The sequence below is a fragment of the Notamacropus eugenii genome, chromosome 5 (assembly GCF_028372415.1).
Source record: "Notamacropus eugenii isolate mMacEug1 chromosome 5, mMacEug1.pri_v2, whole genome shotgun sequence".
In the NCBI taxonomy this organism is placed as follows: domain Eukaryota; kingdom Metazoa; phylum Chordata; class Mammalia; order Diprotodontia; family Macropodidae; genus Notamacropus; species Notamacropus eugenii.
The window spans coordinates 429,696,045-429,721,168 of record NC_092876.1 but is presented as its reverse complement, the minus strand read 5'-3'; the positions used below and the strand labels follow the sequence as shown (position 1 = coordinate 429,721,168).

The 25,124-nt window shown below is 38.8% G+C and overlaps 1 long non-coding RNA gene across 2 annotated transcripts in view; it reads left to right on the top strand.

Annotated features, from left to right (window-relative positions):
- LOC140507140 (uncharacterized) overlaps positions 1 to 14,314 on the top strand; it is a 38,179-nt gene extending 23,865 nt beyond the window's left edge. Inside the window, exons 2-4 of one of the 2 annotated variants that reach the window (XR_011968210.1) lie at positions 3,964 to 4,135; positions 8,626 to 8,770; positions 13,966 to 14,314. This is a non-coding gene — a long non-coding RNA (uncharacterized lncRNA). The remainder of the gene's footprint in view (positions 1 to 3,963; positions 4,136 to 8,625; positions 8,771 to 13,965) is intronic. The other variant, XR_011968209.1, reaches the window with a different exon arrangement.
- The last annotated feature ends 10,810 nt before the right edge of the window (positions 14,315 to 25,124 follow it).

Genomic DNA, 25,124 nt, shown 5'->3' with positions numbered 1-25,124 from the left:
AGTTCTCCATAAAATAGTCTTTTTGTCAAGTGTACATTTTGCAGTCAAACAACATGACCAGCCCATCAGAGTTGTGCTCTCTGAAGCATAGTTTGAATGCTTGGAAGTTCAGCTCCAGCAAGGACTTCAGTGTCTGGTATCTTATCCTGTCAGGTGATCCTCAAAATCCTCCTAAGACAGTTCAAATGGGAACGATTCAGTTTCCTGGCATGGCCCTGGTAGACTGTCCATGTTTCACAGGCATACAACAATAGGTCAGCACAATGGCTCTGTAGACCTTCGGTTTGGTAGTCAGTCTAATACCTCTTCTCTCCCACACTTTCCTTTGGAGCCTCCCAAACACTGAGCTAGCTCTGGCAACATGTGTGTCAACCTCATTGTCAATGTGTACATCCCTGGCTTAAGTACACTACCAAGGTAAGTGAACTTATCCACAGCATTCAGAGCTTCTTCATTTATTGTAACTGATGGTTCCAAGTATGAATGGTGTAATGGTGGCTGATGGAGCATCTGTGTTTTCTTGGTGTTGATGATTAGGCCAAAATTAGTATAGGCAGCAGAGATTTGATCCATACTTTGATCCATAATTTGCTGCATCTCAGCTTTAGAGGCTGCATTGAGTGCACAATCATCTGCAAACAGAAAATCATGTACCAACACTCCCTCCTCTTTGGTTTTGGCTTGTAGCCTTTTCAAATTGAAGAACTTACCATCAGTACAGTAGCTGATCTTGATGTCGTGTTCATCTTTATTGAAAGAATTTGACAACATGACTGAAAACATCATGCTAAAAATCATGGGAGCAAGCACAAAGCCCTGTTTCACTCCACTGGGAAGGCATGAGAGCATTGTCCACTATCCAGACTATAGAATCTTACTTTGATCACAAAGAAGATGAAAACATACAACCAGAAGAAGACAACAAAGTCAAAACTTCTACATCAAAAGTCTCCAAGAAAAATATGAATTGGTTGAGGCCATGAAGAGCTCAAAAAAGATTTTGAAAATCAAGTAATAGAAATAGAGGGAAAAATGGAAAGACAAATGAAAGTGATGCAAGAGAATAATGAAAAATGAGTCAATAGCTTGCTAAAGGAGACCCCCAAAAATACCGAAGAAAATAACACCTTAAAAAATAGACTAGCCCAAATGGCAAAAGAGGTCCAAAAAACCAATAAGGACATGAATGCCTTAAAAAGCAGAATTGGCCAAATGGGAAAAGAGGTACAAAAGCTTACTAAAGAAAATAATTCCTTAAAAATTAGAATGGAGAAAATGGAAGTTAATGACTTTATGAGAAATCAAGAAACTATAAAACAGAACCAAAAGAATGAAAAAATAGAAGACAATGTGAAATATCTCATTGGAAAAACCTCTGATCTGGAAAATAGATTCAGGAGAGATAATTTAAAAATTATTGGACTACCTGAAAGTCATGATCAAAAAAGAGTGTAGACATTGAAATTATCAAGGAAAACTGCCCTGATAGTGTAGAACCAGAGTGTAAACTAGAAATGGAAAGAATCCATCAATTGCCTCTGGAAAGAGATCCCAAAAGAAAAACTCCTAGGAATATTGTAGCCAAATTCCAGAGTTCCCAGGTTAAGGAGAAAATATTGCAAGAAGCCAGAAAGAAACAATTTGGATATTGTGGAAATACAATCAAAATAACACAAGATCTAGCAGCTTCTATATTAAAGGATTAGAGGGCTTGGAATGTGATATTTCAGAAGTCAGAGGAGCTAGGATTAAAGCCAAGAGTCACCTACTCAGCAAAACTGAGTATAATACTTCAGGGGAAAAAATGGAATTTCAATGAAATAGAGGACTTCAAAGCATTCCTCTTGAAAAGACCAGAGTTGAATAGGAAATTTGAGTTTCAAATATGAGAAGCAAGGGAAGAATGAAAAGGTAAACAGGAAAGATAAATCATAAGGGACTTATTAAAATTGAACTGTTTACATTGCTACATGGAAAGATGATATTTATAAGTCTTGAGACCTTTTTCAGTATTAGGGTAGTTGGAGGAAATAGCTAACTAACTGGATGGATAGATAGATGGATGGATGGATGGATGGATGGATGGATGGATGGATGGATGGATGGATGGATAGATAGAGGGTACAGGGTGAGTTGAATTTGAAAGGATGATATCTAACAAATCAAATTAAAGGGTGAGAGAGAGGAACATATTGGGAGGAGAAAGGGATAGATAGAATGGGGTAAATTATCTCACATAAAAGAAACAAGAAAAAGGTTTTACAATGGAGGGGCAGAGGGGTGAGGTGAGAGGGAATGAGTGAACTTTACTCTCACTAGATTTGGCTTAAGGAGGGAATAACATATGCACTCAATTGGATATCTTACCCTATACGAAAGTAGAGGGGAAGAGGATGCAGGGGGTGGTGATAAAAGGGAGAATAGACTGGGGGAAGGGGTAATCAGAATGCATGCCATCTTGGGATGAGGGGAGAGGAGAGATGGGGAGAAAATCTGGAACTCAAAATCTTGTGAAAATGAATGTTGAAAACTAAAAATAAATTAATTAACTAAAAAAACCCCTAAGGATTTCATGGCTTATAGCCAAAAAGGGGGAATAAAAAGCCATTTTCTATTACTGGAAACATGAAATCCCAGACCACTAGAAAAATGATTAATTTCTTAAAAAGAAGCAAAAGACAAAGTTAGTAATAACTTCAACCAACTATTTTGTAATTAAAAAAAAACAACAAACCTGCACACAGCTCAGTTCAGTAAGCACACTACTATTAAGCAAAGGAGAAAGTCATTCACAAGTCAGATGATGAGGATAAAGGAAACAACCTTCAAACTTCTATTGGATACAAATGCTTAAAGTTAGAATAAAATTTCCCTGAACCACCTGGCTTATCATAGCCTGTCCAAAACCTGTTGCCAGATAACCTGGAAAACGTCTGTGACTTTTTTTTTCTTTTCTGGCTAGTTTTTATAGAACTGCAAACACTTTCTCATGGGATCACAAAGCAAACATATGGCCAGCATAGTCAGCCCTGTCTATGTCAGGAGATAAAACTGCTGCCAACAGCCCATTCCCTGTAGTATATGTCTTTTTTTACCCCCATACACAGCTTTCAAAATATTTTTCAGTCCAAAAAAACTAGCACATTGTGACAGTTCTTGGATTAGCGGGATTGAATGTGTTTGGAATTAGATCTTTGAGGTCAGATTTGCAAAAGAAGCAGGACCCCTGCAATGACAAAAGGGAGCATCAAGAAAGAAAAATAATGTCCAATAAATAAATAAAAGTAAATTTCCTAGAGCACATTTTCATTCTTAGTTTTTCTGACAATCAACTTGTTTTGTTTTCCATAACTCTCATCAATCAGGGATTTTGATCCATAAACATCTCTAAATTTGAGGGTCATTCCAAGAATTTTGTAATTTCCCAAAGGAAATCTCCTCCAGCTTAATTCTGAACCCAGCTCATCAGTTGGCAATGTCTGTCCCAGATATCTCTCTAAGTCTGTAAAAATATGTAGTACTTATACACACACACACACACACGTATATATGTATGTATATCCATGCATAATACATATGCAAATATGAAAAGGAAAATACATGTGTGTATATGTGCACTACATCACTAGTTAAAGAGGTTGCTTATCCTACTTTATTGTTGACTGGACAATAATAAGCATTCTTCATCTTGTTTTTTCCTAGGTGGATAGTTATGCCAAACTCTTTTGAGTGGGCGATGAGCTTAAGACAGGAAGTTTCACAATGTTTGGGAGTTTGATGATTTCAGCATAATATCCTCTAAAAAAATAAATATCTACAAGACCTCACTGTCTATAAAGAATCCCTTTTTGACTTGGTCTTTAAACGGAATCTTCTCCATCATAGTGCTAGACCACTTTGTGTTCATTTAATGACCTCAATTTTCTCTCTGAGACTAAGGTTTTGTCTTTTTTTTTAATGTAGTATATTCTCTCTAGGTTCACTCCCACAACTTACAGTCAAGGCAGCATGTTGGGTCCTGAGGAATGATTGACACTGTGGATTCTAGGGGTTATTCTCTGGATGACCAATAAACACTTATGAAGTGCCTCCACTGTGCCAGGCACTGTGCTGAGTGCTGGGGATATCAAGAAAGGTAAGACAGTTCCTGCCCTCAAGGAGCTCACAGTCTAATGGGGGAGACAACATGTGAATAAATTTGTACAAACAAGCTATATGCAGGGTCAATAGGAAATAATCAACTAGAATTAAGAGGAGATGGGAAGGATTTCCAGCAAAAAGGGGGATTTCAGCTGGGACTTGAAGGAAGCCAAAAAGTAATGATGAAAAAGGAGAGCATTCCAGGTATTGAGGACAACTAGAGAAAATACCTGGAGTCAAAAGACAGACTGTCTTGTTCAGGGGACAGCAAGGACATCAGCGTCAATGAGTCACAAAGTATGTGGGGGTAGACAGAAGGTGTAAGAAGACTGGAAAGATAGGTGGTAGGTTACGAAGGACTTTAAACATTGAACAGAAGATTTCCTATTGATCCTGGAGGTAATAGGGAATTACTGGAGTTCATTGAGTAGGGGGTTACATGGTCAGATGTGGACTTTAGGAAGATCACTTTGACAGTTGGTTGGAGGATATACTGGAAAGGGGAGAGACTTGTGGCAGGCAGACCAACCATCAAGCTATTGCTGTTGTCCAAGTGTGAGGTGATGAGGGCATTCACTAGAGTTAGCAATGTCATAGGAAAGAAGGAGATGCATGTGAGGCATATTTCAAAGTTACAATCAACAGGCCTTGGCATCAGATTGGGTAGAGGGAATGTTGAGGTTGTGAGCCTGAGTGGTTAGGAAGATGATGGTAACTTTGATAGTATTAGGGAAATTTGGAAGGGGAGAAGGATTAGGAAGAAAGATAATGAGATCAGTTTGGACAGGATGAATTTAAGATGTCTCCTAGGTAATTGGTGATGTGAGACTGGAGTTCAACTGAGGTTAGAGTTAGAATAAGTAGCTTTTGGAATCATCAACATAAAGATTTGAATCCATGGACAGAGAGCCCATAACATCACCAAGTTGTATAGAGGGAGAACAGAAGAGAACCCATGACAGAATGCTGTGGGCCACCTATAGTTACCAAGTGTGACCTGGGTGAAGATCTAACAGAGGAGACTGAGAAGGAACAGATTGATAGCTAGGAAACTTAGAGAGAATAGAGTGATGAAAACCTAGAGGAAAAAAAGTATCCAGGAGAAGAGGGTAAGCAGCACTGCAGAGAGGATGAGCACTGAGTTAGATTTGATAGTCCAGCTCAGTGCATAAAGTGCTGGACCTTGAGTCAGGAAGACCCATCTTTCTGAGTTCAAATCTGGCCTCAGATACTTACTAGTTGGGTGACCCTGGGCAAGTTACTTAACCCTCTTTGCCTCAGTTTCCTCATCTGTTAAATGAGCTGGAGAAGAAAATGTTGAACCACTCCAGTATCTTTCTCAAGAGAATCCTAAAAAGGGTCATGAAGAGGTGGACAGGACTAAAAAATAACTGAATAACAGCAAAATTAGATTTGATGGTTAAGAAATCATTCATAACTTTTGAGAGAATAATCTTGGTTGAATGTTGAGATTAGAAACCAGGCTGTAGAGAGTTAAGCAGAGTGAGAGCAAAGGAAGTGATGGCACTTTCTTCTCAAGTTAAGGCAAAAAAGACAGGGGAGATATAGGACAATAGTTAGTAGGAATGGATGGATAAAGTGAGGGTTTTTTAAGGATGGGGGAGACATGGGGCATGTTTGTAGAGTGACCGCCAATAGGCAGAGAGAGTGAAGATAAGTGAGAATGTGGATGACAGAAGGGATAATCTATTGGAGAAAATAGGATAGAATGGGATCACTTGTGCATGTAGAGTGGTTAACCTTGACCAGGAGAAGGACTTCTTTGTGTAAGAGAGGGGTGAAGGAGTAGATAGTGACAGAAGTCAGTTGAAGGATGTGTGATGAGGAGGAGGGGAGAAGAGAGAGCTCTTGGAAAATGGAAAATGACATCATATTTTTCCAGTAGAATATAAGGCCAAGTTCTCTGCTGAGAGAGCAGGGAGGAAAGGCCATGGGCAATCTAAGGAGGGATGAAAAGATTTGGAAGAATTGCTGTGGTAGGTGAGATAAGTGAATTAATTGGAGAGAAGGAGAAAGATTGCCTTGGAGCAATGAAGGCCTAGTTATGTGATATAAACTTATAGTGGACTGAATCAATATGGTTTCATGGTTTTTCTCCAGCTTTGTTTAGAACATGTGTGTAGGAGTGAAGGCAGTGGATGGTGGAATTGATCCAAAGGTGCAACTTGGAAGGAATAGATAGGTGATATGAGAAGGCAGCAAGGGACTCGAGAAAAAAGGATGATGTAGAGTTGAATGGATCCCACCAAGTATCAAGATGGAGAAAAGAGGGTAGAATATGGGTTCTCCAAAACCCAGAGTCTAAAAATTTCTAAGCTTCCTTCTTAAATTATGGGAAAGCATATGTGTCAGTAGCTTATTCTAGACTAAATATCTTTTACCTTCTTTCCCCACCCCCACCCCAGAAACTGATAGTGATGGTTCAGATACCTCTAAAAGTTTCTATTTGACCCTTCCCACAGTAGTGTTCATAGAGGTCGCTGAAAGGGTCTGCATTGATTCTGAGCTCATAATACCTCTCCTTTCATGGACTGCCCTCAATGGCTTTCCCTGAATGATCCACATGGTTCAGAGGGTTTATAGAGTATGTCTCAGACTTGGGTAAGGCTGAAGGGCCCCTTGTGCCCTGATGCTGAATTTCCCTATACAATTTTACTAGCACCCCCGTGGGTTGGCCATTGGTTGCTCTCTTACCAATCTGTGTTTCAGTAGCCACTCTCAAAGATCTCTCTGGGATCACCCTCTGCCCAATTGGCAAGACTATGAACATAATAGGGCCTACTTCCACCACCCTCAGAGAACTCATTCACCATTCTCACTGGACCTTCTCTCAACAATAACCAATGTTGGGAAGTGACCTGGGGGAAAATATATATAACAAAATATATAATATCACATAATATCATATCATATAATAATATAATATAATATGATAATATAATACAATACAATGTTACATAACATAATATATAATATACATTTGCCCTGATGACCACTGCTGTTCCAGTTTCTTACTCTACATTTTTAGATGGCTAAGATGGTAAATTATTTGCACCTGGCCTTGTTAAGACAAATTCCCCTTGCAGGGAGTTTCTCATGGGAATCTGCAATGGAAAGAATGAGGTTCCTGAAGGAAATGGGTAGATTTGACAGGTTTGATTTATGTGTCCCACCCTCTTTCCAACCCCACCCCAATCCTGCCAGCCATACCCTATACACAACATGCTTAAAGAGCAATTAGATCTCATCTTCTGGCTGGAGTCCCACCAGAATGACATTAGACTTCAGGAATGGCTCTTCCTAGCCATATAACCACATAGGTATGGGCAAATCAATTAGTGACAATTGAGTATGAGTTTGAAACAGCAGGTCCTTTCTGCAATCCTGTAAGTGTTACTATGGGTAGGGCCATATGGAAATTCTTAGAATTATCTGAACCACTCCTATCATTTGCTGGGGTAGGGGTGGGATTGTGGGAGGAAGTTACTGAATTAACGAATAATTAATTAATGATAATTAATTAATAATAATTAATGAATAAACTACTGAATTGTCTCCCCATAATATAAGAAAGATCCCCAGAAATGTATTGGATGCATTTTTACTATGGAGTAAGCTACATTGGGACCAGTCTGGAGGCTTTAATAGAGAACCACATCCATAGAGAGATTCCACAACCCATGGAAGTCAGCTCCCTAAGAGCACCTAAGCCTTGGTTTCATTAGTCCATATTCTCAGGAACCATTGCTCCAACGACTTATCAGCTTTCTGATTAAGCTTTGCCTGTGACTACCACAGCTCCTAGGTAGAGATGGTCCACTTGATCATTGCTCCCTCAAGAGCTGGAGTCATACTCCCCTTCTTCCTCACTTTCTCTTTCATTTTCCTGCCTACTGGCTCTAATCTCAACAAGGATTGTATTCTCTGGCTCAGAGAACATAGAATTGCTTCCTGACTGAAGCTTGTTAGTCCCCACACCCATCAGGAGAGATCCCTTCACCTAAATGAAGCAGTCAGCAAGGAAAAGGAAATACTGGAATACTTTGCAGCTTTGTTATCCCTCCCCCCGCTTAGTCTTCCAGCACTCCAGAACCCACTGAGCTACTCCCTCTGCCTAAACTGACCTTGTTCCCTATCCTACAGAGAGGACTCCCTATGCAGGATCAGAAGGGATCTGCTATTGAGAGCCATGAAGTGTCCTGCCATCCTATCACCCCATCTTCCATATTTGCAGAGCTCTTTCCCCAAATCAAAATCCACTATGCAAGCTATCTCATCTCATCCCAGTTACCAAGACTATGTCAAATGTTAAAAGCAGTTCTAAGCTAGATTCTCTTTTGGGATGCATTGAACTACCCATAAGTCATTGAACAATTAACAAAAAAGTTCACTTTGCTCTAAGGACATAAAATAAGGCAGACACAGCTTCTCTCATCTCCTTATAGAAAACCATTTGGTCTGCAGGTCAGCAAAGCAAGGTATAGTAGTCTCATGGTCTCAGACACCCACCAAGCCTGAAATGCCCTGGCTCCACATGGTGAGATTTTTTATGTCCTTAGCTGACCAAGAAGTTGAATCAAAGGAAAGAGGAGCTAGTAAAGTTGCAGAGGTAAGTTTTGTTGCCTTTTAAGGAAAGCTAATTCCTACTGGTGGAAAATAGTGAACCTGGTCATACCACAGAGAAGATACAGAAAGTATACAGATAAGGAAACAGGAAGTTGTAATGGCAAAGTGGGGTATTTTTGCTGTTTTTGTTTTAGTATAATCAAGAAGTATAATGCCTCTATTTCTTCCAGGATCCATTGTCATTTAGTTTGTAAGGCCAAGGATCCAAGGTGGAGTGTGATGGCAAGGAAAGTGGGATCTTTTGATGTTTTTGTTTTAGTATAATCAAGTGCCTAGGATTGAATCTTGCCTTTATCAACCAATCAATCAAGTCTTTTCTAGGAGTAAAGAACAGAAACAAGAGTTTCTTTAACTAGAACCAGTGTGTGTGTTTGTTTTTTGTTGTTTTTTTTTTTAGAATTTTTTGAAATTTATTATTTAACTTTTAACATTCATTTTCAAAAAATTTGGGGTTCCAAATTTTCTCCCCATTTGTCCCCTCCCCCCACCCCAAAACACTGAGCTTTCTAATTGCACCTATCACCAATCTGCCCTCTTTTCTATCATCCCTCCCTTCCCTTGTACCCAACTTCTCTTTTGTCCCGTAGGGCCAGATAACTTTCTATACCCCTTTACCTGTATTTCTTATTTCCTAGTAGCAAGAACAGTACTCGACAGTTGTTCCTATAACTTTGTGTTCCAACTTCTCTTCATCCCTCCCTCCCCACCCATTCCCTTTGGAAGGCAAACAATTCAATATAGGCCATGTCTATGTAGTTTTGCAAATGACTTCCATAATAGTCATGTTGTATAAGACTAACTATATTTCCCTCCATCCTATCCTGCCCCCCATTGCTTCTATTCTCTCTTTTGATCCTGTCCCTCCCCAAGAGTGTTGACTTCAAATTGTTCCCTCCTCCCATTGCCCTCCCTTCCATCATCCCCCCCACCCTGCTTATTCCCTTACCCCCACTTTACTGTTTTGTAAGATAGGTTTCCATACCAAAATGAGTGTGCATTTTATTCCTTCCATTAGTGGAATGTGATGAGAGTAAACTTCATGTTTTTCTCTCACCTCCCTTCTTTTCCCCTCCACTAAAAAGTCTTTTGCTTGCCTCTTTTATGAGAGATAATTTGCCCCATTCCATTTCTCCCTTTCTCCTCCCAATATATTCTCTCTCACTGCTTAATTTCATTTTTTTTTTAAGATATGATCTCATCCTATTCAATTCACTCTGTGCTGTGTGTGTGTGTGTGTGTGTGTGTGTGTGTGTGTGTGTGTAATCCCACCCACTACCCAGATACTGAAAAGTTTTAAGAGTTACAAATATTGTCTTTCCTTTAATCAAGCACATGTAGGAATGAAAACAGTTCTACTTTAGTAAGTCCCTTATGACTTCTCTTTGCTGTTTACCTTTTCATGCTTCTCTTCATTCTTGTGTTTGAAAGTCAAATTTTCTTTTCAGCTCTGGTCTTTTCATCAAGAATGCTTGAAAGTCCTCTATTTCATTGAAAGACCATTTTTTCCCCTGAAGTATTATACTCAGTTTTGCTGGGTAGGTGATTCTTGGTTTTAGTCCTAGCTCCTTTGACTTCTAGAATATCATATTCCACGCCCTTTGATCCCTTAATGTAGAGGCTGCTAGATCTTGTGTTATCCTGATTGTATTTCTACAGTACTTGAATTGTTTCTTTCTAGCTGCTTGCAATATTTTCTCATTGACCAGGGAAATCTGGAATTTGGCCACAATGTTCCTAGGAGTTTCTCTTTTTGGATCTCTTTCATGTGGTGTTCTGTGGATTCCTTGAATACTTATTTTGCCCTCTGGTTTTAGAATATCAGGACAGTTTTCCTTGATAATTTCATGAAAGATGATGTCTAGGCTCTTTTTTTGATCATGGCTTTCAGGTAGTCCCATAATTTTTAAATTGTCTCTCCTGGATCTATTCTCCAGGTCAGTTGTTTTTCCAATGAGATATTTCACATTATCTTCCATTTTTTCATTCTTTTGATTTTGTTTTGTGATTTCTTGATTCCTCATAAAGTCATTAGCCTCCATCTGTTCCATTCTAATTTTGAAAGAACTATTTTCTTCAGTGAGCTTTTGAACCTCCTTTTCCATTTGGCTAATTCTGTTTTTTAAAGCATTCTTCTCTTCATTGGCTTTTTGAACCTCTTTTGCCAATTGAGTTAGCCTATTTTTCAAGGTGTTGTTTTCTTCAGCATTTTTTTGGATCTCCTTTAGCAAGGTGTTGACCTGCTTTTCATGCTTTCTTGCATCTCTCTCATTTCTCTTCCCAGTTTTTCCTCCACCTCTCTAACTTGATTTTCAAAATCCTTTTTGAGCTCTTCCATGGCCTGAGCCCATTGAGTATTTATTTTGGATGTTTGGGATATAGAATCCTTGACTTCTATGTCTTTCCCTGATGGTAAGCCTTGTTCTTCCTCATCAGAAAGGATGGGAGGAGATATCTGTTCACCAAGAAAGTAACCTTCTATGGTCTTATTTTTTTTCCCTTTTCTGTGCATTTTCCCAGCCAGTTATTTGACTTCTGAGTTTCCTCTCTACATCCACCTCGCCTCCAGTTCTGCCCATCTAGTGCTTGGGGTCTGAGATTCAAATGCTGCTTCCCAGCCTCAGAGCTTTCGTTAGGGGCAGAGCTGCTATTCAGTGTGAGATTAAGTTCATGTGCTTGGGTGGGGGCAGGGCCACCACAAAGGGCTTAGTTCCCTTGGGGGGTTTATGTGGAGACCTTCAACAGTGGATCCAAGCTCCTGCCTGCTTTGGGAGCCCCTGTCTGCTGCTGCCTCCACTGCTGTCTCCCAAGGGGGCCTGGGTTATGGAGACACTCCGCTCCCCTCTCAGCAAGCTGTAAAGACCCTCTCATTGACCTTTGGCTCCTGTGGGTGGAGGGACCTTCGAGGCTGCTGGAGATTCTGTCCCTGAAGCCTGCTCAAATCTGCTCCTCTTGGTGTTGTGGGGCCAAGGCAGGGCTGGGCTGTGCTCTGGGTCTGGTGCACAACGGACCTTTTGTGTCAGTTTTTCAGGTCTCTCTGGGACAGAAATCTCCTCCACTCCATTGTTCTGTGGCTTCTGCTGCTCCCAAATTTGTTGGGAGTTCTTCTTTACAGGTATTTTATGGGCTGTGGGTTAGGAGCTAGCATATGTATATCTTTCTACTCTGCCATCTTCCAGTGTGTGTATTTGTATTGTTAATGTGATTAAAGATCTTCCCTATCCATTAATGGGGCTGCCCATTAAAAGGAATTTGATTAGGGAAGATTAGTAGGAAGGCTCACACCTTTTGTTAATGAGGTACTGGTTCTCAAGGGTTGAGTTGCCCTCTGGCTCTGAAAAGTGTATAAATACTCTGGGGGTGAGGTTTTACTTTTGGGGTTTAGTTTTTGGAAGAAGGATGGTATGCCAGATGAGACTCTGGGAAGCCACTAAGAAGCCTCCTGGCTTTGAAAACCCAGATGTTGGTGCTTCTCTCTCTGACAACTATGGTCAAACAGTTGTTGATATATGTATTGCTTATGTCAGACAGTTTGGAAGTGCTGTCTGTTGGTTTCCTGAACTATGTGAATGATATATGTGCTTGATTAAAGGAGATGGTGAGCCCCTCAAATGTTGCCTTTCCTCTTAAAGAAACAGATCAAAGAACCTGTGGTAGCAGACCCCCCTGTTTATGTTGGGGTACTTACTGATATAGAAGTCATTTCTAGAAATAAAGAGAGAGCCTAGTGTTTGGGGAGGGGGGCTGATGCAAAATTGGAAAGATATGTTAATGATAGATGTTACTTCCATCAATCTGGATTCTCAGTCCCATAGTTTTAATGCATGTTTTAGAGTTAGCTATTCCAGGCCCGCAAAGAAGCTTTTAGAATTGCACAATGTTAGCTCAGCTATTGCCAGAAGTAAGTATCCAGAAGAAAGCACTCCAGAGCCTGGAAATCTTACTAAGTGAGGTAATGCTCCACCCAAAGCAATCAACTAGTTGCTCAAATATTCTCCTAAAATTGAATTTAACCACATATGTCCACTTCTACTTTAGAAGCAAAACGATTAAATACTCAGCCATATATCCCACTAGAGATCATTAAAAATGAAGGTTCTTTTGTTATAATTCTAGTTGATTGTAATATACATACATTCATAAATACATTCAGGAAAAAAAATAGATTCCTTATATACTATTGTGATACCTATAGAAAAGCCATGTTGGAAAAAGCTTTATCACTCTCTCTTTTAAAGGAACAGTTAAAGCAAATTGTGTCCACCTCTTCCTTACTCTACATTTCAGGATCCTCCTATGTGAGCTAATGAATTTTAGGTAGAAATAGCTAAAAAAAGTAGAAATGTTCAATTTTAGCCCAATTACTTTAATTTTCTTTTTAGCTACAGTTGATTATTTCCCCCTCTTTCAGTAGAACTATTTTCTTATGCTTCTTTTTATAATATAAAATTTTCAAAAGATTCTCATTTGAAATATTATTTTCCCTTCTGAAAAGGGCATGTTAGGGAACTTTTCTTTGTAGTCATGATGATCTAACTCACCCAGAGCTCTAGGCTCCCTTTGGGCTACAACTGATGCTCTTTTTCCTTAACAGAAATTCATTTTTTAGATATAGTCCTCTTTCTTATTATTCTTGGTATATTGAAATGTTTGTGTTTATTTTTAAGTTCAAAATAAAAATATTCAAAAGAAAAAAGTTTTCTTTTTTCCCTCTACTGTTTAAGAAAAGTCACTAGATTTTATTTTTTTAATTTTCTTTCCTATGATGAACTTAATAATAAATAAATATGAACAATTCAGTATACAAAGAATAGCAGAAGAGATTAGTATATATAACCATGGGCTTCTTTAGGGGAAGAGATTGTGTGTTAAAAGGAACAAAGTGGGTCCAGAGCTCTAGTATGAGCTTAAAGAATTGTGTGTGTAGGGGAAGACCATCTGCCAACAGAGAGCCCCCATTACTTAGCATCTTCTGTTTCATGGCCAAGTCTTTTGGTAAAACTCGAGAGATGGATTGCACCAAAGACAACCTCCACTGGACAAATCTCTGCAGAGTAAACCTCCATCCCCAGAGAGCACTCCAGCAAGCACTCCTCCCAGTTCCACTGCAGGTAGTTCCATCTGCAAAGGTTCCAGCAAGAGGTGCAAATGTCTGTCAGTTACTTCTACATCTCCCAGCAGGTGGCGTCCAGCACCACTCCTTGTTGTAGTTTTGTTTCTGAAGTTGCGTGGGAAATTATGTCCAGCATTCTCGTTGAAACTCCTTCAGTCACCCTAGACAAGCCATGCTCTATCTTGAGAAGAAGTTAGGTCGCACAGAGGACAGAGTGCTGAGCCTGGAGTCAGGAAAAAGTCAAGTTCAAATGTCTTTTCAGACACTTAATTGTATGATTCTGGGCAAAATACTGTCTGCCTCAGTTTCCTTACATGCAAAATAGGGGATATAATGGCACCACGTATTCCGCAGGGTTGTTTGGAAGACCAAATAAAATATTTGTAAAGCTCTTGGCACAATGCCTGGAACATAGTAGATGCTTTGTCTCTTCCTTTTCCCTTCCCCCACCCCCATCAGAGATATTCTGTGTTGGGTACCATACTACTGTGGAAGAGGAGCATCCTCTGGGGGTTTCTCATGTGGCAGAAGAAACAGATTTTCTTGCGTCACAACTTTAATGCAATTTTAGACAAGACCCCTACTTATGGAATCTCTTCCTTTGAAACTGTTCCAATCAACCTCTAGCCTCAAGAGGTTTGCTTGGGAACCAGGGAACACACCACTCCTCTCCATCTCCAGGAGATTAGAAAAATTGTTGGATTATGGGACCTGGATAGTTTGATGGTATGTGGATACTGATCTCTACTTTAGATGGTAGTTCATAGACATTGTAGGGAGTCAAAGTCAAACTAGGAAAGGATCCATTGGAGGTTAGGGAACATGATAAAATGGTGACACTTTTGGTGTTTAGTTCTAGGTCTTCCCTCTTGATGCCATCATCATGGTTAATGAGTGTTTGTGCCAATACATATCACACCTTATGCTGTCAGTGATGCTAGAGAATAATCTCTAGCCTAGTACTATTTATCTGAATAATACCAATAGAACTTATCCCAAGTTCTCATTCCTAGTGTAGAGTTGGGTATCCATTGCCATTCACATCACAGCAATCTACCATTCAGAAGGATGTAGAGGTGACCTAAAGACTACCAAACCTTTAGCCTATTAGAGACATCAGGTAGAGGGGGGTCATTCTGTGTGCTACAACATAAAAATCTATTTAAAAAAAACTATGGAAGATGACATAAATCTTCCAAACCTCTGTGAACATAGCAAATTGTGTCAAGTTTTTTGAGCAAGCTCAGACTGGCTTACAATAAAGAAGGTGACAAGAAAAGTTACAGTCAAGATGAGATCACCTAAAAAATTCCACAACAATGAAAAAATGGCATCAGACTAAGCAATGATCAAGAAAACCAAGGAGAACCATAGTAAGCTCTTCTATCCAGTCTAGGACTGCATAAAGATAATTAGAAGGATGCAGGCATTCTGGTCAGGTATGTACCAGGAGGGATCTAAGCCAAAGGTATCTCAACCCTCCCCAGTTGGTGTTAGAATAGGAGATAAAACTATCTCCTTATATATGACCACCCAAGGACCCACAGACAGGGCAGAATAACCTGAACAATCTGAGTTGGAGGAGCCATCTAGGAGTCCTGAAGGCAACAGGATCTCTAATATTTGGTGGCGACTTAAGGAACAGGAGATGAGGCTGTCCAGGTAGCCCAAATCAACAGGGTTTTCTAGGAGGCCTGAAACCAGTATGGTCTCTGATACATGGTCATGGGCACAAGATAAAGTAATGATCAAAAAAATCAAGGGAAAATATAAGTAAACTCCTCCACCTTGTCCAGGACTGCACAAAAAATTGGTTAGAAACATGAAGGCATTGTAGGGGTGGGGTGGGGTGGGGAGAAGTCAATTCCTGGTTGGTTACTGCTCAAGGAGAAGGACAGGCCCATATGCCAGAAGTCAATAGAAGACATGAGCCATCAGAAGACAGAGACAGAAAGATTGAAGGAGGAGGTGAGGCTTATTCCCATCTTTGGGCTACCTCCCTGTCCCAGATGAAGGTTGTGAAAGAGGATAGGAATGGGGACTTTGGACCAGACACACCATCTAGAATTATAGCAAGGAAGTGACTATGATAGTGATGGTGGCATCCAAACTATGGAAGGGACACTATCAAGGCCCAATTAACCCTTCCAAGAATACTAGAAGGGATAGAACCTGGCCTTGGCACAAAAGTCCAAATGCAGGATATAAGACTAGAAACATGGCTTCATTGAAGAAATCTTCAAAATAATATATAATAATATATTTATATTATTATAATATACTGTTTATTATATATTAATGCTATATTACATATAATAATAAAATAAATACAATCAATTAAGAGAAACCTGAGAGGTAAAGCTAGAAATGAGCATCTGTTAACGAGTACTAGTAGAGCCTCAGCAGGGGAGAAGGAATAACTTGCACCAACCATTCCAAGACTAGGTAGAATAAATAGAGTCTTTTAAAATGAAATACAAATGAAAGTTCTTGAGGAAAAAAAATAGCTTAAAATAGAAGATATTCAACAGTACAAGTGAGAGACTCCCTGAACAGAATGGCACAAACAGAGCTCAACGTTCAGTGAGATGACAAGAAATTCTAGAACAAAGTCAAAAGACCGAAAGATTGTAACATGAGGGATATAAAAACAATCAGACCTGGAAAACATATGGAAGAGAGATAATTTTAAAAGCACTGCACTCCTTTAAAGTCACAGCCCAACAAAAACCTATTTCAAGAAACCATAAAAGAAAACTTCCCAAAACTGTTGGAGCCAGAGGACAACGTGAAAATAAAAAAAAAATTTTTAAAAACCCTCCCCCTCTTCTAAGAAAATTGAAATGACCCAGCTTTTACCAGGAGATGAAAGAAAACAAAGGTTCATATCCAAAAATAACTTAATCTAAAAAACTGAATATAATCCTGGGAGAAGGAGGAAGATAAACCTTTAATAGAATGTAGGATTTTTAAGTATTGCTGATGAAAAGCTCAGAACTAGATAAAATATTTGAAATGCAAATATAGGAGACAAGAGCAGTTTAGAAAGGTAAATCATTTTGAAAATATTATGATGGAGTGCTTATGTTCTAATAGAGGGATAAGAGACAAAATCAGAATACCATGAGCTTTAAGAGTGACAAAATGAGTAAAGAAAGACAAATATGATATCTGAGTGTGGTTTTATTCTGTAGGGTTGGGGTTTTTTTGTTTGTTTGAATTAAGAGTAAAGAAAATATAAGAGAAAAGAAGCTATTTTCTTAAAAATCATTTTCTGATTTTTTTTTAAAGGAAAGAATTTACCATTTCTTGTACTTGGGATATATCAAAAAAAAAAAAAAAAAGAGCATGCAACGATATAGCTATAGGGGTGGGTGCGGCAAGCATGTCAAGAACCTCACTCTTATCTAAACTGGGCAAGGAGGGTTGACTATCCCAGAGAGAAATATTCTTTCCAATAGATCCAGCAGAGAGTTTATGTTTCAGAGAGTTTGAGGCACAATTAAGGGAGCAGGGACAAACTCTAAACAGAAATGAATACAGAGAGGCAATCAGTCAAGGGAGGAAACAGCTTTAAGAAATGGTGGCAAAGACAGTTGAACCATAGAGAAGAGCTTCCTGGAAAATCAACTGAGAAAAATCCAGCAGAAATGATGAACCCTGAGGTGCTGTTTGAGGACTCTATAAGAGAAAAAGATTTCCTTTGCCTCATGTGTTTCCCACGTGAGTGCCACATGGGATTGTACATGTGAATCCATTCTTCCCTTCTACACATTATGTCTCTGTAGGAGAGTGTTCCTTGGGCTTGTGAGGGGAAGAGGGAAAATGTTTTGTAGCTATTGCTTTTGCAATGTCTTAGAAAATTTCATTATTAATAGAAAGCACACCAATGGGATATCATAACTTCTAGTTTTAGAAGTTGACCCCACAGGCTATTTTTGGAGACATTTAGTAGTAATCACCTTCTAAGAAGATTGTCTTGGAAGAGGCACTAGAACTAGACTATTAGAATCCTAAGGAAAAAACCCATTTCTTCCCTATAATGGAGATCAGAAGGGAATATGAACTGAAGGAGCACACAAATTCAGGGTTCTCTGTTGGTGTCTGAGACAAGTCTTGGTGCTACTGCCTATGTAGAACATCACAGTGTTAGAGGATGGAGAGAAGAACCAAGGAGTACCTCATTATAGAAGAGGAACAAGACTGTAGAATTCATATATTCCTAGATATATTTTTTTGTGCATCACTAGCTCTGGTTCCTTCTGCTTTATATGCTCCCTAGAGGAATCTTGAGTGTTGAGCTGTGCTGCCAAGATTTCTGAGGTCTGAAACACAGAGAATACCAAAGAAATTGGCAGCAATCAATCTTTGTCACAGAGCCAACAATATCCCTTATCTTGACAACACCATCTAAGATTTTCCCTCTTCCCTAATATATATTAAAATTTCAGATTCAGAGGTTTCAGGATCCCCCACAAGCAACCCTATAACAGCAGTTCTTAACATATTTTGTGTGTGTGTGTCATGGATCCTTTTGTCAGTCTGATGAAACTTATGGATCCCTTCTCAGAATAATGTTTTTAAATACATAAAATATTTAAGGTCACAATGGAAACCAATTAAATTGAAATATATCTATTAAAATATTTTGTGAAATTTTGCAATATAGTAATGTATGTACTTCTTTATGAATGTATTTTTTCTTTCTTTTTAGAAGAGTATTGTGTTTTTCCCAATTACATATAAAGACAAATTTTAACATTCATTTTTTTAAGCTTTGAATCATGAATTTTTTCCCTTCTGCCCTCATTTTTCCCCTCCCTAAGATAGTAAGCAATTTGATATAGGTGATTTATGCGCAATCATGTAAAACGTATTTCCGTATTAATAATGTTGTGAAAGAAGAAACAGACCAAAAGAAAAAAACTATGAAAAAAATAAAGGAAGTGAAAATAGTATGCTTTGATTTGCATTCAGACCCCATCATTTCTTTCTTGGGATGTGGATAGCATTTTTCATCATGAGTTCTTTGGAATTGTCTTGGATCACTGCATTGTTCATATTTTTCATAGTTGATCATCATACAATGTCATTGTTCCTGTGTAGAGTGTTCTTCTGGTTCTGCTCACTTCACTTTGCATCAGTCCACATAAGTCTTTTCAGGTTTTTCTGAAATCTGCCTGTTCAACATATCTTATAGAACAATGGTACTCCTTTACATTCATATATCACAACTTGTTCAGCCATTCCCTAATTGATGGGCATCCCCCTCAATTTCCAATTTTCTTGCCACCACTAAAAGAGCAGCTATAAATATTTTTATACAGGTGGGTCCTTTTCCCTTTAAAAAAAAATCTCTTGGGGATACAAACCCCAGTAGTGGTGTTGCTGGATCAAAGTGTATACACAGTTTTATAGCCCTTTGGATATAATTCTAAATTGTTTTCCAGAATGGGTAGATCAGTTCACAACTCCACCAATAATGTATTAGTGTCCCAATTTTCCCACATCCCCTCCAACATTTATCATTTTCTTTTTCTTTCATATTAGCCAATTGTATCACCAAGGCAATATTCACAGAACTGAGGGCAACTATGAATATGCTGGCATAGTTCTGAATCACAAAGGATAATAGACTCTCCAGACAGAAAGCAGAAGAAAAACATTTCTTCAGACACCAGAAAGCCAAATCCCAATACCAGAAAGTCAAATCCAATATGGTAGCCAAGAAGTCAATACACATTATCACTGCAGGGGAAAAAGCCATCCCCAAACCTCCTCCCTTTCTCTCCCCCACCCCCTGCCTGGTCTTCCCACAAACAAACAAACAGTCTTGAGCCAAGCTGTGCCTGCCTGCCTGTGTCCTCTCCTCCCTCCATCCTAACTGCTCTCATAAACTTCCTCTCAGTTTTGCTCCACCTTTCCTGTTTCACCTGTTTAGCAAGTTCCTTCTACCACATGTGACTTAGGCTTCCATGTGATTTAAACAGGTCACATGGGCCTATTAATGAATGGGAAAGATCTTCTCATTTAAATTACACCAATCAGAAAGGTATGAGGTGATACCTCAAAATCATTTTAATTTCATATGACTATAGATAGCTTTGATTTCTTTATGAATATATTAAATAACAAGAGAATACATTTAAAATATAGGCAAGTTGAAGTTAATTTTTAAAAAACCATAGGAAGAAAGCTGTTTTTGCTTAGACTGAATAAGAAGATTAAACTGTGGGGTAGTCTTTAACAAGGCAGTATATATATCATGTTGGATATCAAATCAACTTCAGTTTTTTATTTAGATGGTTAAAATGTTAAGAATCCTGATTCACAAAGATATGTTATTTAAAATGCCACCATAGCTTCTATAGCTTGCATTACAAGGATTCTATAAAGCTTTTTGAGTTGAACTCCAATTGTAATATTTTTTTGTCCTTCAGTGAATGAGTTCATCTTTGGCTACATCAATACTTTCAATATACAGTTTATATCAGTAAGAGAAGGATTATGAATCCATAGTTCAAATTTAATGCCACCAAGCTAGAAACAACTTTTGACAGTTCTGAAGGGTCTAGAGGTATTCACAGATTTCTGCTTTCAGAGAAATTGACAAAGAATTATATATCTCAATTTCATATTAGTAAAATACTTCCTCCAGCATTGGAAAGTTTGCAAGTATGCTGGTCTCTGCTCTCTTCTTGAGTATCAGTAGCTTAGCCAAGAAAGCTTGTGATTATTTTATTATATTATTTTTTATTTGTTTGATAATTCTGCCCAGAAATAAGTATTTGCTCATTAGTCTAAGATATTCAAGGAATTTATATGACAAGCAGCAAAATGAGGCACTTTTTATAATTTATACAAAGTTTTAACACTTTTAATGGCTATTAATCCTCTGCATATAGATGAGATATTCATGAATTAGAGAAGTAGCTCACAAGTCATGTCCTTCTAGGAATTTAGTTATTGTTACACATAGAGCTGCATGACCTTTTATGGCTTCCTAAAAATAATAGTTCTCCTTTCTAATCTCATTTGCAGTTTTCTCATGATGTTATTTTTAAAAATACATGATATTTTCATAGAATAATAATACAGGAATGCTACTTATACAACCTCCAATGTATGTATGCCTTTACTTCATAAACCAGAAAATATACAAATCATACAACAAAGAGAAAAAACAAATAAAAGAAAGAAACTCTGTACTTACAGAACTTAGAACACTATGCATGACCCATATCACTGGGAAATCTGTTAGCAATAGTGAGAAGCTACTTTAAATAAAACAGTTATCTCAAATGTCAGATGTGTTGGAGCTTACTTGATCTATATTGTCTATCTCTGTTGTAAAGACAGGGTGGGGAAACACTTGTCAACTTATGGAGGCTTAATCATTCTCATCTGAACTGCCCATTTTTGCAAAACTGTACTGAACAATGAAAATGACTCTTCTTCTCCCACATATTGAAAGACAAACTATTGTAGATAGGGAATATTAGAAAATAATATAGATATTTGGATCTGAACCAATACGAGAAAATGCAACTTCACTCTCTGATGGCTGACAGTTGGCCCACCATGATCTATGAGTGTGTGTATGTTCATCCTTCATTGCCAAAGAAGACCATGCCATCAGAGAAATAATGACATGACTTGCACTTGACTTTGGTTTGTTGGGTTTTTTTGAGTGAGGGAGGGCTGTGCAGGTCACCAGCCTCACTTTTCCTCCAGAGCCATCTGAATCCAGTGACCAGATACTCATCAGGATGACTGGAGATGACCCAGGATAAGGCAATTGGGGCTAAGTGACTTGCCCAAGGTCACACAGCTAGTGAGTGTCAAGTGTCTGAGGTGAGATTTGAACTCAGGTCCTCCTGACTCCTGCCCTGGTGCTCTATCCACTGCACCACCTATGAGCACATGTAGACTGGAAGACAGCAATCACATGTGAGCTTACAATGGCTCTGATAACAAGAGCAATTTCAAAGTATTAATGAGAGTAAAGGATATTTCAAGATATTTGTAATAAGTTATACATTATATGAAAATATGTATGATTTCTATTGATGACAGAGTCACAGGTACTGTTGATTTGGCTGTGATTTGTTGGCTACATTCATATTTAAGGAAAATGCCTTTTAAAAAAACCATCAGTTAGAAGTTAGTGAAAACAAAGATTTTTCCTCCCAATTCAACTTCATAGACCTTCTGAAATCTATCCATGCACCCTAGATTAAAAGCTCCTGTCCTAGAGGCTCTGAGAAAAGTTGTCTGGGGGGTAAATGAACAGCTGTAAGAACTGTGTGTTTGATGGGAAAGGTGTCTGCTTGGTGCATGGTTCAGCAGAAGCCTCCCATCTGTAGGTCACAGTGGCAGATATCTTCAATGCTCAGCACTTCCTCAAAGTCACTGCAGTTAGACCTGCTGCTAGATTTCACCACCAGCTTCAGCGTCTTTATCACCATTGGAACCCATGCTGCTGCTCTCTTTATATATATATGATTATGCTCAGTTTTCTTTGCTTGGATATCATCCATATTCTGCCTTTTAATTGTGGGTATATCCTAAACCTTGCTACTGGGACTACTTCTATCCTCTCTCTACACCATCTCTTTTGGTACGCTCATTTCTCGGTAGACAGTTCCCAAATCCATTTCCAGCTCTAGTCTCTCATCTGTGCGATAGCCTTGCATCATTAACTGCCTAGCAGACATTCTGTACCTCGATGTTCTGTAGCCCTCTCAAACAAAACATATCCAAAACTTAATTCACTTTTTACCCCCAAACTCACCTGTCTTTAACAGTCCTATTTTTATTGAGAGTGTTACTATTACCTTCTAGTCACATGGGTTCATACTCGCAGAGTTATCCTTGACTCTTGACTCATATTTACAACTTAATCCAGGCAATTGCTAAATTTTATTGTTTCTACTTCCACACATTCATTCCCATCTTTCCAATCTCTCTGTTAACACAGGCTCCATCCTAGACAAGGACCTCATCAGCTCTTGATTAGATCATTGGGATAGACTCCAGATTCTTCTGCCCACAGCCCTTTGCCCTGTCCAATTCATCATCCCTGCCATTATCCTTAACCGCAGCATGTCACTCCACCTCTTAATACATTCCAGTGATTCCCTATTATCTCTATGGTCAGATAAAAAAAAAATCCTCTGCCATTCACAATCAGGATCTAACCTATCTTTTTAACTTTTTTCATTTACTTTATGATCTAGCTTAAATGGTCTTACTTTTCTTCACCCTCAATACTACATTTCAATTCTTGTGTTTTACTCTTCCTCTTGACTGGATTGCACTTCTGCCTGACCATTGTCTATTGGGGGAAACATGTTAGTGGATTTCAAAGATCTGCTGCAACATAACCTTCTGCATGAAAGTTCCCTTTCCTGAGTTCTAGCTGCTAGTGCTTCACGTTCTGCAAAAACATCACCTTGAATTTATGTATTTATTTTATATGTAAATAAGTAAGTACGTCTTCTCAGGTAAAAGGTAAGCTCATTAAAAGCAGGGACCATTTCCATTTTGTTTCTGTACACTTAGTAATTAGAACTTCACTAAATATTCTCCCACATCTCTCCTTCCTTATGTGGCTAAACTCCTTGAGAAGGCCATCTACAATGGATGCTTCTACTTCCTGTCTTTTCATTCTCTTCTTAATTTTCTACACATTGGCTTCTGACTTCATCATTAGACTGAAAACTGCTCTTTTCAAAGATATGTTTGTTTTCTAAATTGTTTATGGTTTCTCCAAACCTCCCATGGCTCCTCCTTCCCCAACTCTCTCAGTTGAGAACTGCCATGGTTGACACCCATTTGGGTATGACCTGATCTAGCAAAGAGGCAGAAAAGGAGTGGTCAGACAGGGAGGAGAAGAACCAGGAGAGAATACTCTCTCTCTCTCTCTCTCTCTCTCTCTCTCTCTCTCTCTCTCTGTCTCACACTCATACACACACACACACACACACACACACACACACACACACATAGAAAAGGTCATTAGATTTGGCAATTAAGACATCATTGGTAATTTTGGGGAGAGCAATTTTGATTGAATAATTAGGGTGGAAGTCAGACAGAGAGAGTTAAGAAGAGAGTGAAAAGAAAGAAAGGAACGAAAGGCATCGATTGGAGACAGCCTTCTCAACTTTAGCCATAAAAGATGTGAGAGATATGGGATGATAGCAAGGATGGATGGATCCAATGAGGATGTTTTGAGGATGGAGGAGACTTGGACATATTTATAGGCAGTAGGGAAACAGCTAATAGTCAGAGGGATTGATTATGACCTTGAGGGTGAGGATGATAGAAGGGACAATCTGCTAGAGAAGACAGGATACAATGGTTCACATCCTCCTTGGCAAGGAGGACAGATGTGAAACAGAGATAAAGGAGGAGGAAATAGTAGAAGGCATCTGATTGATTCAAGATGAGGAGGAGAGAAGAGAATACTCTCAGAAAATGTCCTCAGTTTTTTCAGTGAAATATAAGGTAAGGTTCTCAGATGGGAGGGAGGGGACAGGGAGCCATGGGATATTTGAGTAGGGATGAAAGGATTTGGAAAAGTTGTTGCAGTGTGTAGGATAGTGAAACAGAGAAGTGGGAAAAGATTGTCATGGTTCACTGAAGACCCAGTTGAGATTTTGTAACATAAATTTATAATGGAACCAATCAGCATGGTTTTCAGATTTTTTTTCTAGCTTCATTCAGAATATGAATAGAAAGGAAGGCAGTGAGAGTAGTGCAAACTGAGACTTAGCTGCATGAGATTGGCAATAGGATAAAGTGGCAAGGAACTCAAGAGAGGAAGACAGTATAGAGTTGAAATGTTTGACCAAAGGGTCAGGTTGGGGGATGGTGGAGAGTGTGGCCACTACATGGCGTGGCTGGGAAAGAACTGATGCGCTGAGTGACTAGAGGTCACAGTCAAGTAAACAGCAAGGTTAAGGGTTTCAAGACAGAGGGTAAAGTAGAATTACAAGAGATTATGATTAAACAAAGGGAAGGGAACACACATATACATAGCCCCTACTATGTGCACTTTTTTCCCCTTATAAATATAATCTCATTTCATTCTCACAAAAACCTTTTGAGAAAGGTGCTGTTATTATCCCCATTTTACAGTTAAGGAAATTGAAGCAAACAGAAGTTAATCGGCTTGCCCAGGGTCACATAGCCACCAAGTGTTTGAACTACTATGTTCCAG